Source organism: Scylla paramamosain, chromosome 24 (genome assembly GCF_035594125.1).
Source record: "Scylla paramamosain isolate STU-SP2022 chromosome 24, ASM3559412v1, whole genome shotgun sequence".
NCBI lineage: Eukaryota > Metazoa > Arthropoda > Malacostraca > Decapoda > Portunidae > Scylla > Scylla paramamosain.
Window position 1 is genome coordinate 240,001 of NC_087174.1, and position 15,000 is coordinate 255,000.

The 15,000-nt window shown below is 41.8% G+C and overlaps 1 protein-coding gene across 1 annotated transcript in view; it reads right to left on the reverse strand.

The window, feature by feature from the left end:
- Nucleotides 1-10,900, reverse strand: part of LOC135112535 (uncharacterized) — a 27,824-nt gene extending 16,924 nt beyond the window's left edge. The window contains exon 1 of the mRNA XM_064026977.1: nucleotides 10,623-10,900. The gene's annotated coding sequence lies outside the window, so the exon portion shown is untranslated. The remainder of the gene's footprint in view (nucleotides 1-10,622) is intronic.
- Between the last annotated feature and the right edge of the window lie 4,100 nt (nucleotides 10,901-15,000).

The window sequence follows — 15,000 nt, forward strand, 5'->3', positions numbered from 1 at the left end:
CTCTCTCTCTCTCTCTCTCTCTCTCCCTTATGTATATCAATGATCATAAAAGTAATAAAAATAACAACGATATCAATATATACAGACATTTTTTTATCGCCTCTCTGTCCTTCCGCCTCCATATAGTAGTAGTAATAGTAGTAGTAGTAGTGGTGGTGGTGGTGCTGGTGGTGGTAGGAGTACTGGTAGGAGGAATAGCAATAATAGTAGTAGTAGTTGTTGTAGTCATAGTATCACTCTACGTATAATTCAATTGTATGAAAAGTCCCCGGTAAAAGTCTACGGTCTCCTCTTGCCACATTTCACATACTGTTGCTCGGTGAGACTCCGCTACAGTGTTTTCTTTCCATTTCTGTTCTTCCTTTTGTCTTTTCCTTTACGTACCAAAAAAGAAGGAAAGAGAAGAGAAGACTGGGCAAGGAGCATAAACGCAACTTCGAAAAAAACTAAAACTACACACACACACACACACACACACACTCTGAGCATAAAGACTGAAAGTAAGAGAGAGAGTTTTTAGAAAGAGGACAAGTCTGTTTGTTTCATGAGAAGCAAAGCTAAGTTTGAGGAAAGGAGGAAGACAGAGGAATGTAAGATAATCCCTGGCTACTCCTGACTATTGTAAACTATCCTAGGCTACATAAAAATTCTTACCGTAGAGTGAGAATGATAAACTATACGTGTGCTACAACAGTGTAAGGAAATCGCGACAGCTTTCCTGCAAAAATACAAAGAAAGTGAATAATCTAGTGAAAGATACAGTGAGTTAAGAAAGAGACAGTGAATGGGGCAAGGGGAGTGAGGAACGAGTGAGGAAGACTGAGGCATGATAGCTTAGGTTACGTTCAGTGAGGTTTGGACGAGTCGAATAAAAAGTAATACGTTCATGCATGATTCAGTTAGTGGTCAAATGTTATCAATTATGTGTGTTTGAGAGAGAGAGAGAGAGAGAGAGAGAGAGAGAGAGAGAGAGAGAGAGAGAGAGAGAGAGAGAGAGAGAGAGAGAGAGAGAGAGAGAGATAAATTGCAATAATGAAGGTAGAAGAAGAACGAAGGTAATGGAGATGATGATGAGGAGGAGGAGAAGGAGGAGAAGAAGGAGGAAGAGGAAGAGGAGGAGGAGGAGGAGAAGGAGGAGAAGGAGGAGAAATAGGAGGAGGAAGAGCAGGAGGAAAGGCCAGGCTGGGAGGATTATTAAACCCCCGGGGGAGTTTAGGGAGAGAAAGTGAGAGGAGGAGGAGGAGGAGGAGGAGGAGGAGGAGGAGGAGGAGGAAGGAGGAGGAGGAGGAGGAGGAAGAGGAGAAAGGGACGAATGGTCATCCTGTAGGTGTGTCTCTCCTCCTTCGCCTCTTCCTCCTTTTCGCTTAGGGAGTATAACAGAACCTGTGTGTGTGTGTGTGTGTGTGTGTGTGTGTGTGTGTGTGTGTGTGTGTGTCTATTTCTCCCAGACTACAAGTAGCGCAAATGGTACACTGACCATACTCTCTCTCTCTCTCTCTCTCTCTCTCTCTCTCTCTCTCTCTCTCTCTCTCTCTCTCTCTCTCTCTCTCTCTCTCTCTCTCTCTCTCTCTCTCTCTCTCTCTCTCTCTCTCTCCCAGATGCCACTTTTCAATTTCCATCACGGAAAATCACCTCCACTAACCTATCTTTCCTCTCCCTCCCTCTCACTTTCCCTCTCCCACTCTCTCCCTCTCCCTCTCTCACTCTCCCTCCGCCGCCTCTCACCTCAATTATCCTGTGCAGTTCCTGTAAAAACTATTCCGCTGTGGTATGTCGCCACTACTTTTGTCTTCCTCTCACTCCTCCCCCTCCCTCTCTCACCACTCTCCCTCCCTCCCTCCCTCCCTCCCTCCCTCTCCTCCCGTCTCCCTCCCTCTCCTCCCGTCTCCCTCTCTCACTGTCACCTGTCACCCCTGCACTTACTCTCTCTCTCTCACTCTTTCACCTCGCGGTCACTTTCTCTCTCTCTCTCTCTCTCTCTCTCTCTCTCTCTCTCTCTCTCTCTCTCTCTCTCTCTCTCTCTCTCTCTCTCTCTCTCTCTCTCTCTCTCTCTCTCTCTCTCTGGCTGAAACAAACAAGCAGAGAGAGAGAGAGAGAGAGAGAGAGAGAGAGAGAGAGAGAGAGAGAGACCTAGTATAACAGATCATAATGATATTACCTGTGGATAAGGGCACAGACTCTCTCTCTCTCTCTCTCTCTCTCTCTCTCTCTCTCTCTCTCTCTCTCTCTCTCTCTCTCTCTCTCTCTCTCTCTCTCTACTCTCTCTCTCCCTCTCCCTCCCTCTCCCTCTCCCTCACCTCTCTCTCTCTGGCTTTTGCTCTCATGGCCTCTTGATTATCTGTGCGGAAAAGGAAGAGGAATGGAAGAGAGAGGGAGGAGGTGAGAGGGAGAGTGGAGGGAGAGGGAGTAGGGGTCAGGAAGGAATGGTAGTGGTGGTGGTTGTGGCAATAGTAGTCGTAGTAGTAGTAGTAGTAGTAGTAGTAAAAGAAGGAGAAGGAGAAGGAATAGATGAAAAATTATAAGAAGAAAGGAAGACGTGAAAAATAGTAGAAGGTGAAGGAAGAGAAGGATTAAACAAACATATTTCAGAGGGCTGTCCTTCCTTCCTTCCTTCCTTCCTTCCTTCCATCTTTCCTTCCTTTCTTCCTTCCTTCCTGCCTTTCTGAAATCTATCTCATGGCTGCCTCAACATTCTTTTCTTCTCAGCTGCACTTGTTGCTCTAACTTTAACTGTCTACTATAACTAACTACATCTATCTACTGCTTGTTTTATTTGCCTTCGTACTTCTCTACTTTATTCCTCTTCCTCTCCGTCCTTTGCCTTCTCCTTCTTCTAGCTTTCATATTCCTCCCCCTCCTCCTCCTCCTCCTCCTCTTCGTCTTCCTACTTTTTTTTTTCCTTCTTTTCTTCTTTCATCTCCCTCTCCACTTTTCCTGCTATTCCAACATTACTATCTAATCTTTCCTAGCCTCATTTGCTACTACCACCACCACTACTCCTACCACCACCACCACCACCACCACCACCACTACCGAAGAGAAATAGGAGTAACGAAGGTCCCTTTTAACTGTATTGTGTCCTCGTAACCTATCTAATCTTCCTTTCCTCGCTTTGCCTCGTCCTGCTCGACCTATGTATTGCTATTCTCTTCCTTCCAGCCCCTCCCTCACCCTGCCCCGCCCCGCCCCGCCTCGCCTCTCCCCAGCCCAGCCCTGTCTTGCTCCTTCAGCCTGGAGAGAGTAAGTGTGACAGGAGGACTGAAGTGTGTGGTATTTGTTTTTTCCAAGAGGCGAAGAAGATGGATAAGAGAAATTTGTCTGTCCGTCTCTCTCTTTCTGTCTGCCTGTCTGTCTGTCTGTCTGTTTCTCTGTTTCTCCGCTCCTTGTGTGTGTGTGCGTGCGTGCGGTGTGTGTGTGTGTGTGTGTGTGTGTGTGTGTGTGTGCGCGTGTGTGTGTTTGTGCTTAGGTGTTTGGCTTTCACCTCTGTTTGTTTTGTCTGTCTTCTTGTTTGTATGTTCGTTAGTGTGTGTGTGTGTGTGTGTGTGTGTGTGTGTGTGTGTGCACGCGTGTCTCCTCGGTGAAGAAGGAATTCCAATGTTATGGTAATGTATATACGTGTATGTCAGTACACACACACACACACACACACATACACACACACACACACACACACACACACACACACACACACACACACACACACACACACACACACATACACACACACACACACACACACACACACACACACACACACATTTCACAAAGGTAAAAAACAGAGAGAGAGAGAGAGAGAGAGAGAGAGAGAGAGAGAGAGAGAGAGAGAGAGAGAGAGAGAGAGAGAGAGAGAAACTCAGTAGTGTTGCCTAATTTTCGAGAAAGGAATTAAACTCTATTTAAGTGGGATCAAAAATATTTAAGTAGGATTAGGACCTTAAGTGGTGACCCAGAAAGGGTTTTTAAGGGTTGAGCTGAGGGTTGCCGGCCTCCTGAAGTGAACCCAGGGAAGTAATGGGGGTTTTAGGAACTGACTGCCTTCCATTACTGAATTTTAGGGGAATAGGTGGACGGAAATAATCGCTTGTGTCTATCTGTCTGTTTACTTACCTTTCCTCTTTTCTCCTTTCTTATCTTTTCCACTTTTCTCCTTTTCCTTCTTCGTTTCCCATTCTTTCTTTTTATTTTGCTGTCATCTTTTGTTCTTCCTCTGCTCTTGTTTTTTTTTATCTTCATTTATCCTTCCGTCTCTTTCTTCATCTATGCTTCCTTCTTCCCCTATTTTCTTTTCTTTCTTTGTTCTTCCCTTATTCCTTTCTCGTCTTTCTTCGCTTCGTTCTCCTCCCTTCGTTCTTTCCTTTTTATCTTCGTTCTTCTTCCTTTTCTTCTGTCTCCTCTTCCTTCATGTTCATATTTCGTCCTTCCTCTGTTTGCATCTTCTATTCCTTTGCTTCTTTTTCTTTCTGTTCTTCCTTCGTTCATTACTGTCTTCCGTTCTTCATCTCTTGTTGTCCTGGTTTTCGCTATTCCTCACCTCTTTCCTTTCTTCCTTTCCTTCTTCCGAATCTTCTTGTCTTCCTTCCTTCCTCCTGTCTTTCCTTTCTTCCTTCCTTTCTATCTTTCATCCTTGTTTTTGTCCTACCTCTCTTCTTTTTTTCCTCTAATCTCGCCATCCTTAACGCCTTCCCTCCCTCCTCCCTCCCTTCCTCTTGTCCTTTCTTCCTTCTTTTCCTTCCGTAAAAATGTCGATGCGGAAGAGAGGAGAATCATGTCGAGGTATTTTGATATGAAGACATTAATTATTTCGCTAATACCCTGTTGAACTTTTTTTTATCCCTTTTTTTTCATTTCAGTTTCTATCTTACAGTTTCACAGCCATTAGCCATTTCTCGTGTCTCTGCAACATTGGAGTAGTGATGGTGGTGGTAGTGGTGGTAGTGGTAGTGGTAGTATTAGTATTAGTAGAAGTCGTAGTAGTAGTAGTAGTAGTTGTTGTAGTTGAGGTGGAGATGGTGGCGATAGTGGTAGTGGTGGTGGTGGTGGTGGTAGTAGTAGTAGTAGTGGTGGTCGCAATAATAGCAATAATTCATTTTAAATTCTTCCTAAATTCAAAATACACTTTAAATTTTTCATCATGTACATTTTTTTAACTCAAAATTTACGCTTTCAAAACTTGAGGAATAAAGTCATATTTTCTACTTAAGGAGTGAGACTTTTTCAAACATTTCTTTTCCTCTTCAGTCTTTCCTTCTTGGTCTTTAAACTTTCCCTCTCTCACCTTCCTTAACGCGTGTATATCTGAGACCATTTACTCGTAACTTCCTAACTCTCAACTGTCGCCATTTCCATCTATCTCCCTCTTTCTTTCTTTCTTTCTTTCTTTCTTTCTTGCTTTCTCTATCTCTCTGTATCTGCTGTATGTTGTCACTTTCATCAATCTCTTTTTTGTTTTCTTTCTTCCATTCTTTCTTTAGGTTATTATTACTAGGAATATTAAAAAGTGTTTCTTTGAATTTTGTTTTTTTTAGTCTTTTGTCAATTTCTCGTTAGACTTCGTGTGTGTGTGTGTGTGTGTGTGTGTGTGTGTGTGTGTGTGTGTGTGTGTGTGTGTGTGTGTGTGTGGTTTCTGGACCTCGCCAATCAGTGACTTTTTTCTTTTTTCCCCGGATGACAGTTTTTTTTTCTATTTTTTTTCTATTTTGTCTGCGTTTGATTTTTAACTTCCTCTTTTTTTAATTCGCGTCCTTTTACTCTCTTTTACTCAAACCTTTCTTTTTTTCGTTTTACTTCTCTGACTTTGTTCAATGTTTCTTTTACTCCAATCTCTTTACTTTCACTTTATATTCGTATCAGTTTTTTCTAACCTTTATTTTAAACCTCGTTTTTTCGCTCGCATTTCACTCAAATATTACCAGTAAATTCTTAAAGTTAACCTCAGTAAAGTGAATGGCTGGATTTATTTTCCTATCAAGAGAGTGTCAGCGGAGTATAACTGACAAAGCATGGAGCATTTGCTGACAGAGGAACAGACATCATGAAATATTGCCAGTGAATCAGCCATTTAGTTCACAAAGTTAAAAGCTAAGAAGTTGAATACGAGAAATGATTTAGATTTACGCATATGAAAATATTTAGTTTACGGCCACAGTAACATAGATGGTCAGGAATGTTAAAAATGAATCAGCATTTTAGATTATGAAGTTAAAAGTGAAGAAGTTGTATTGAATATGAGAGATATTTCAGATTCATTCCAATAGAAATACTAAGTTTGGCGTCGCTATAACAAAGACGGGAAGAAATACTAAATCTGAAGAAGCAATGTTGAATAAGAGGGATGTTTAAGATTCGTGTAAAAATACTTCTTAGCTTTGTGACGTAGCAACATAGACGATAAGGAATTTTGGAATTGAATAGATATTTTAGTTGATGAAGTTAACAGAAATATGGTTGTTGTTATATTAGATTTATACTTCAAATAAAAGCCTTTTGTTACATTTATAATAAAAAGTACGATCTTTCAAACTTATTTAGTTCATTTTGAAGTTAAGATCAAGTTGTATTGAGTTTAAGAAAAATTCTTCCCTGAAACTTCTTAAATATAGACTTCTCTGTAGGTTTCTTCTCTGTTACGATATCATAAAAAATGTTACTATCTTATTCACCTTGAAGTTAAGAAAGAAGTTATATCAAGGGAAGTTCGACTCTCCCTAAAATCTTCTTAGCACTCTTCTCGCAACTTTTCTTTACTCAGCTTTTAAGACGTTACGGACTTGTATGGAAAGTCGTGTGGTGTTCCTTGGACTTCATTACTAACTTCCTCACGTGTGGCTGGTGTCTACAAACTTTAGAATTTTCTTGAAGTTTGTGATACCAATTAATTAACATGAGTTGACTCTGTTATTCCCTTCACTTCAACATCTTTTTCTATTCAAAGATTTTTATTATTATTATTATTATTTTCTTGTTCATATGTACGCCCTCACACACATGGACATCTGTATACACGTACGCCCACACACGCACACACACACACACACACACACACACACACACACACACACACACACACACACACACACACACACACACACACACACACACACACACACACATTTACTCACTCACCATATCGCCGTGGCTTCGTGCCAAGTCTGATGTGTGTGTGTGTGTGTGTGTGTGTGTGTGTGTGTGTAGGTGGTCCATATGGCAACCTTTTTGGCGAGTAAGATACACACACACACACACACACACACACACACACACACACACACACACACACACACACACACACACACACACAACCATTTTCGTAGTTTTGATTGTATTTCCTCCTTCTCCTCCTCCTCCTCCTCCTCCTCCTCCTCCTCCCTACCTCACACACCCTCCCTTCTCTTCCTTTGTCTGTCCATCTCTTTTTATCCCCCATTCTCTTTTATACTCTTCTTTATTTCTCCTCCTTTATCCCCTTCCTCTATCCATCTTCCCTTCTCCTCTCCTACATCACAAACGGCTTAGTAAGGACCAACAAATCTGCTGTTGTTTGTTCCTCCTTTGTGTTGCTTCGTGTTCCAATACCTAATTTTATCTTCAGTATGACTTTGTATGTTATCATTTTTTGGCTATTTCAATCTTTCTTCTCCTATTCTCTCTCTCTCTCTCTCTCTCTCTCTCTCTCTCTCTCTCTCTCTCTCTCTCTCTCTCTCTCTCTCTCTCTCTCTCTCTCTCTCTCTCTCTCTCTCTCTCTCTCCAAGCTTCTCTCCTCGCCTTCCCGCATTCACACTCCCTTTGCTTCTCCCGTCTCCTTGTCACACCCACATTGTTAATCTCGAATCCCAGAGCAAGCCAAACCAAGACACAGCAAAGCACAGCAAGACACGGCAAGACACAGCAAGGCGCCCTAAGCATCCTCGTGAAAACCATTTATCTGCAGGTGTGTGTGTCTGTTGCTGTGTTAACGTGACAGCGATGGGGTCAGGAAGAGAGGGAGGGAGAGAGAGAGAGAGAGAGAGAGAGAGAGAGAGAGAGAGAGAGAGAGAGAGAGAGAGAGAGAGAGAGTCTTAGGTCATGTTAATCTAAGTTATGTTAATTGTTAAATAGTCGAGAAGATTAAGAATAAAAAAGATGGGAGGAGGAGAAGGAAGAGAAGGAGGACGAGGAGAAGGTGGAGGAGGAGAAGGAGGATTAAGAGGAGGAGGAGGAGAAGAAGATGATGAAGAAGAAGAAAGAAGAAGAAGAAAGAGAAGAAAAATTTCGCGAGACTACAACTCTGGTCTAAGGAGGAGGCTGTGGCGAAGAAAGAGAGGAGGAGGAAGAGGAGGAAGAATAAAAAGAAGAGGAATGGGGAGAAGAGTGGAGCACCATTTAGCATGTTAGAACCAAAAATAAAGATACCTTACCCACAAATCCACAAGAAAGAGAACCTCATTTGTTTCTAAAATAGATGACAGGAAGGAGGAGGAAGAGGAGGGGGAGGAGGAGGAGGAGGAAGAAGAAAAGACAACCCCACATTTGATGCTTCTTGTTTTGGGAAAGGAGCCAAATTTTCAAAAACCCACAAAATCTCCAAAACATACCTAAGTTGTCTTTAAAATCCAATAAAACAATAGTGAGGGAATACAAAGGAATACAAAGGAAAGCCAAACAGCAACAGACTTTTTGGGAGGAAGGGAGAAGGAAGAGGAGAAGGAGGAGGAGGAGAAGGAGAAGGAGGAAAGAAAGACAGTTCACGTTTGTAGAGAAGAGAAGAAGATAAAGAAGAAGAGGAAGAGTTAGAGAGATAAAGACAATCCCACATATATAGCGAAGAAAAGGAGGAAGAAGAGTTAGAGAGATAGAAAGACACCTCACATTTGTAGAGAGGAAAAGGAAGAGCAAGAAGAAGAGGAAGAAGAGGAGGTAGAGAGACACAAAGACAACCCACATTTGTTGCTTCTTGTTCCTGGCAAAGAGCCAAGTTTTGTAACTCCACAAACTCCCTTAAAAGGATTAAAATTATCGCTAAAATCCCTTAAAAAGATGTAGCGAAGAGGAGGAGAAGAAGGATGAGGGAAAAGAGAGGGAAGGAAAATAAAAAGTAGAGAGAAAAATATTTGTTGCTTCTTGTTGTTCTGGGAGAAGAAGCCAAAATGTTCTTAGTCTGTAACCACTTTGAGAAAAAAGGAAGGAAGTTTACATTGCGGGGAGACGAGCGAGGAGGAGAAGAAGAAAGGAGAAGAAAAGAAAAAAAAAGAAAAGAGCTTGCGTTTGTTGCTTTTTGTTTTAGAGAAGAAGCCAGAATGTTCTTAGTCTGCAAACACCTTGACAAAAAAAAAAAAAAGGGCGAGTAAGTTTATATTGCAAAGAGACGAACGAGGAGAAAGAAGAGGTAGAGAAAAAAGAACATTTGTATTCGTTGGTTTTAGGGAAGAAGGCAAAATATTCTTAATCTACAAACACCCAAAAGGAAATTTAATGTATCCCTAAAGTCCCAAAAACAGACACGAAGAGAGAAAGACGAAAGATGAGAAAGAGAGAGGAAGAAAACTTATATTTGTTCCTTCTTGTTTTAGGAAAGGAGCCAAAATATTCTTATTCTACAAACACCCAAAAAGAGACTGAGTTTATTGCCGAAGTCCTAAAATATTGGCGAAATGACGAAGGAGGAGGAAGAGTCAAAATAAAAGGTAGAGAAAGGAAGAAAAACTTGTGTCTGATGCTTGTTGTTGTTAAGGTAGGCGTCAGAATATTCTAAATCCACACAACCACAAAGAAAGAGACTGAATTTATCCCCAAAGTCCCAAAAGTAGATGGAGGAGGAGGAGGAGGAGAAGAAGAAGGAGGAGGAGGAAAAAGAAGAAGAGGGGGGAAAAGGAAGGAGCAGGAAGAGGAAAAGGAAGAAGAAGAGGAGAGAGAGGAGACATTATTTGTTGCTCCTCGTGCAGTGTTGGGCAAGGAGCCAAAATTTTCAGAGGACACACAATGATTCAGAAACATCTCTAAGCTCCCTAAAGATCATAAGGAACCTTCCCTCCTTCTCTCTTCAGGGACTCCCTTACTCCGGAGATGATAAAGGCAAAAGAGTGCATTCTAGCTACTAACTTACCCTTGAGGACAGAAAAAATCACCTTTGAATCCATGGAAATGTTAATCTTCGTCTTTTCTTAAGCTGTTACAACCATTGAAACTTATTATTCGTATCTTTATTAATTTATGAACTGTTAAGAAGTTAGTACTCATATACATGCAAATTTCATGAGTGTTCTAAGGCCACAAAGCTAAAGAGACTCAAAGGGACATCTTATAATTGAAACACTAGAGAAATCCTGCTTCCCTGTCCCTAGTAGTGATTCCTGACTCGTGTACGTGTTATGTGGAGTATCAGTTCTAATTACAATGGGTATTCTAAGTCCACGAAGTTAAAAGGACTAAAAGGAATACCTAAGACCTGCAGATACAAAAGGACACCTGCTCCCCTTCCTCCCAACGAGTGATTCCTGACGTTAGTGCTCGTATCAGTGTTAATGATATGAGTATTCAAAGCCCACGAAGCTAAAAGGACTAAAAACAACACCTAAGACTTGCAAACACGAAAGGACTCTTGCTTCCTTCCCCAAGCAGCCTAACCTTTCCTGCGCTGGCCGCCTCACCTTACAGAAACTGAGTGTTGCCGCTGCCGCGTTGAAAGTCAGGCGTGGTGTTCTCGAGGAGCGCGAGGAGAGGAGGACCTGACGGCGTGGATGCTGGGGTGAATGTGAGAGTCTGTGAGAGCGGCTGGGCGGGGCAAGCGATGATGGGAACAGACAGGCGTACAGACAGACGGGGCTGGTGGTGGCTGGCTGGCTGGCTGGCTGGATGGGTGGCTGGTGGGCAAAGACAGATGGACAGAGAGGTGGTTGCTCTTGCCCGTGCGGTGATGACAGGAGTTGGGTCTGGCAGTGTAGTCTCCTTGCGGTCTCTTATACACGTGTAGCCACGCCCACTTACACCCACACCCCGCCCACAGCCCACCCACGTCACAGCCACTCCGCCTTTGGGTTTTCATTGGGTTTTCATTTCCTTGGGATATTTCCCCTAAGGATTAAAACACTGATAGCCAATATCCCCAATAAAACCTCAAATATTTCCTTATTATTCCCCATTTTTATTTATTTTTCTTCTGCCTAATTCTGACCAATCCACGTCACTCTACCCATGAAACTGACGGACCAATGGGAAGCCTTCGTTGTCATGACGTCACACATGGCGGGGGAAGCTCCACCAATGAGCAGGCGAGTTTGAATATTTCGTCATTATATTGTATGCCTTTAACCAATACCATTGTTCTTCGGAGAGTGTGCTGGGAGAGTGTCTAGGAGAGTGCTGGCATGAGTGAGAGGAGACTTGGTGTGGGCGGGGGGTGGGGGAAGAAGGAGGAGGTGGTGGTGGTGGAGGAGGTGAAGATGGGGGAGATGAATTTTAGATGGAGTAAAGAGATGTAAGGAGGAGGAAAATGCATGGAAGAGGAGGAGGAGGAATAATAAAATAGAAAATAAGTAGTCGAATAACTGAAAGAACAGAAAGAAGAAAGAGGAGGAGAAGGAGGAAAAGCTGATTGAGATAAGAATAGGAGGAGGAGGAGATAATGGTGATGGTGATGAATGAAGGTAACTGATTATAGAGATTACGATGGTGATGGTGACACTAGTAATAATGATAATAATAATAATAATAATAATAATAATAATAATAATAATAATAATAATAATAATAATAATAACAACAACAGTAACAGCAGCAACAACATTAACAACAACGACAGTGATGACAGCCTCGCTAATTATAGCAATGCGGTGAAGATTTTGAAGATAGCGGGGAAAACTGTCGGCCCAAATTTACTGACTGGTAATATAGGAGGGGGCAGGTGTGGGGGGGGTGTTATGTTGGGGGGAAGGGGGACATTAACCACTACCTCTGACCTTCCCAACCCTCCTCCTCCTCTCATCTCCACCTCATCTCCCTCTCGCCTCCCTCTCACTTCCCTACCCAAAAATACGTACTCCTCTCTACCTATCACCTTTCCTCCTCCTCCTCCTCCTCCTCCTCCTCCTCCTCCTCCTCCTCCTCCTCCTCCTCCTCCTCCTCCTCCTTCCCCTCCTCCTCCTCATCCTCGTCCTCCTCCTTCTCCTCCTCCTCCTCCTCCTCCTCCTCCTCCTCCTCCTCCTTGATGCAAATAAATATTTTACCATTGATCATTCTAACCTAACAAGGAATAATAGATTCAAAATTATACCTAAACGCTTTAAATCCTTCGAAGCCAAGCATTTTTCTTTAATCGCACAGTAAATATATGGAATAAACTTTCAGCAGAAATCGTAAATAGCAATTTTATTGAATCATTCAAAAATAAACCAGACAAATATTTAAAAGCTAATCCCAACAAGCTCTCTTCTTGTCCGAATAATTACTAAATTCACTAATAAACTCTTATTTTACAGACACCAGTTTTATAATAAATTGTGTTTATTTTCAGATAGGCGTATAGAGTTCACCGTAGGATGAATAGTACAGCTTCCTTTCATCTTTTCCTATGAAAATGCCATGTCAGTTTTTCCATACTGCATGGTACTTTTTCCATCTATTTCCATGCTATCGCAAGGTGGAGTGGTGGGTGGGGAGGGACTTCTGCTGTGTTCTTCTGTCTCTCTTTCCTGTAGCTAGTTAGAAGTAGTTACCAAACAGCCTTGCAAGGACCAAAAGGTCTGTTGCTGTTTGGCTTTCCTTTGTATTCCTCCTCCTCCTCGTCCTCCTCCTCCTCCTCCTTCTCCTTCTCCTTCTCCTCCTCCAAAAGGGTCCACCTATATTAATCCCTAAGGACCTAGATATGGCCTTGGGATGTTAGGGAGATGAGTGGAGATGAGTGTAGGGGGGAAAGGGAGGGGATGGGTGTGTGAGAGAGGGAGGAGGAAAGAGAAGGAAAAAAGGAAGGTAGGTACGGGATAAGAAATGGTGGAAGAGGAGGAAGAAGAGGAAGAGAAAATGAGGATGAAGGGAATTAGTTATTGTAATGATTATTATTATTATTATTATTATTATTATTATTATTATTATTATTATTATTATTATTATTACTATTATTTTTACTATTATCATTATTATTATTATTATTATTATTATTATTATTATTATTATTATTATATTATTATTATTATAGTTATCATTATTACTATTATTGTTATTGTTGTTAGTTTCTGTTACTCATATTTCTTTGTTATCTCGATCATTGAGACTACTACTATTATTACTACTACTACTATTACTACTACTACTACTACTACTACTACTACTACTACTACTACTACTACTACTACTACTACTACTACTACCACTACTACTACTACTGCCGCCGCCACCACCACCACCACCACTACTACTACTGCTACTACCACTACTACTGATACTTACTACTGCTACTACTACCATTACCACCAGCATCGTGAGAGAGAGAGAGAGAGAGAGAGAGAGAGAGAGAGAGAGAGAGAGAGAGAGAGAGAGAGAGAGAGAGAGAGAGAGAGAGAGAGAGAGAATACATACAGGCTGACTTCCCTTTTTTTGTTCTTTCTTTTCGATTAATGATAACAATTTTATCTAAGTCGGAATAAAAATTCAACCTTTATTTTTGCAAGCAATTATTTCGTATTGTTCCTCCCCCTATTTTTTTTTCCCCCTCTAACACGTGTTTTGCTTACTTTTATTCTCCCTGACTTGAATAAATATCTTGTCGCGGGTTGGAACAATTTATGTATTCTGTTATTCACGTGTGTGTGTGTGTGTGTGTGTGTGTGTGTGTGTGTGTGTGTGTGTGTGCGTGTCATTTACCTATTCGTTCTGGTGTCACAACATAGCAAGCCGGTCCCGTGCAGAAAGCGTTCAGAGGTCCTAGTGGCTAATCTCTCGACAAGACAGAGGACCGTTTTCTGAAACACTTCTGCGCTGCACCTCCATTGCTTTTAAAAGGCTCTAATTAAAGTCACATGGATTTTTCAGGCTGGTTTTAAGGTTCTAATGACAAGTTAACAAGATTTCCGCATTATTAAGAGGATAAATATGTTTGAGAATCTGACCAATCATATCTGTAGTTTCTGAAAATAGTCGTGGTGGGAGAGCAAAGCGTCTCAGAATATTGGCCTGAACCACAGACACCACGCCACGCCACACACGGGGACAGCGAGGCAACGACCACCTCGCCTCCCATCCTGTGCCCTCCTGCTGGTGCTGAACACAGGCTGCACATTAACAGGCTCGCCCATCTGTCTCGCCGCGCCCAGGACTTGAACTCTTGGGTGGCTTGTGTGTGTGTGTGTGTGTGTGTGTGTGTGTGTGTGTGTGTTGGCTTCATAAAGAAAAGAATGCTGATCATGAAAAATAGAGGTGAGATAAAGTAGAAAGTCTTGTGAAGTGAGGTCGTGAGAGGAGGAAAGGCATGCAGTTTGCAAAATCAGAAAAGCACTTAGCGTGAAACTAGCGGTAGAAGATAGAAAGAAATGCAACATTGCGGAGAAGAAAAAGAGGTTGAAGACAGTCATTGAGAATAGAGAAGTTGATAAGACGAAATGCTGTTGATACCACTGTGTTTATTAAAGCAGTATGAGTGGAATCCCTCATGCATGTGAAGCGTACTGCATACATGGAGCAGCTGGGGAACGGGTTGAGAAAAACTGGCGGAGACGACTGAGAATGCCGTTCCTTTCATTCCTCCTTTCCATTTCACTATTTTCTTTTTTATTCAGCTGTTAATTATTGAACTTACTTATTTTTTTATTCAATTGTTAATTATTAAACTTATATATATATTTTTTCTTTATTCAGCAATTAATTCAAGAACTTATTTATTAACTTTTTTTTATTTATTCATTCACTTGCATACATATATTTACCAAGTTACCTATTTCAGATGTGCGTCTTCAGTAAAGCCGGCCGTGGATGAAGGTAATGTCGCTGTTTCCTCACTAGCAATAATAATTTTACCGAGTACTCATGGGTGTTTTA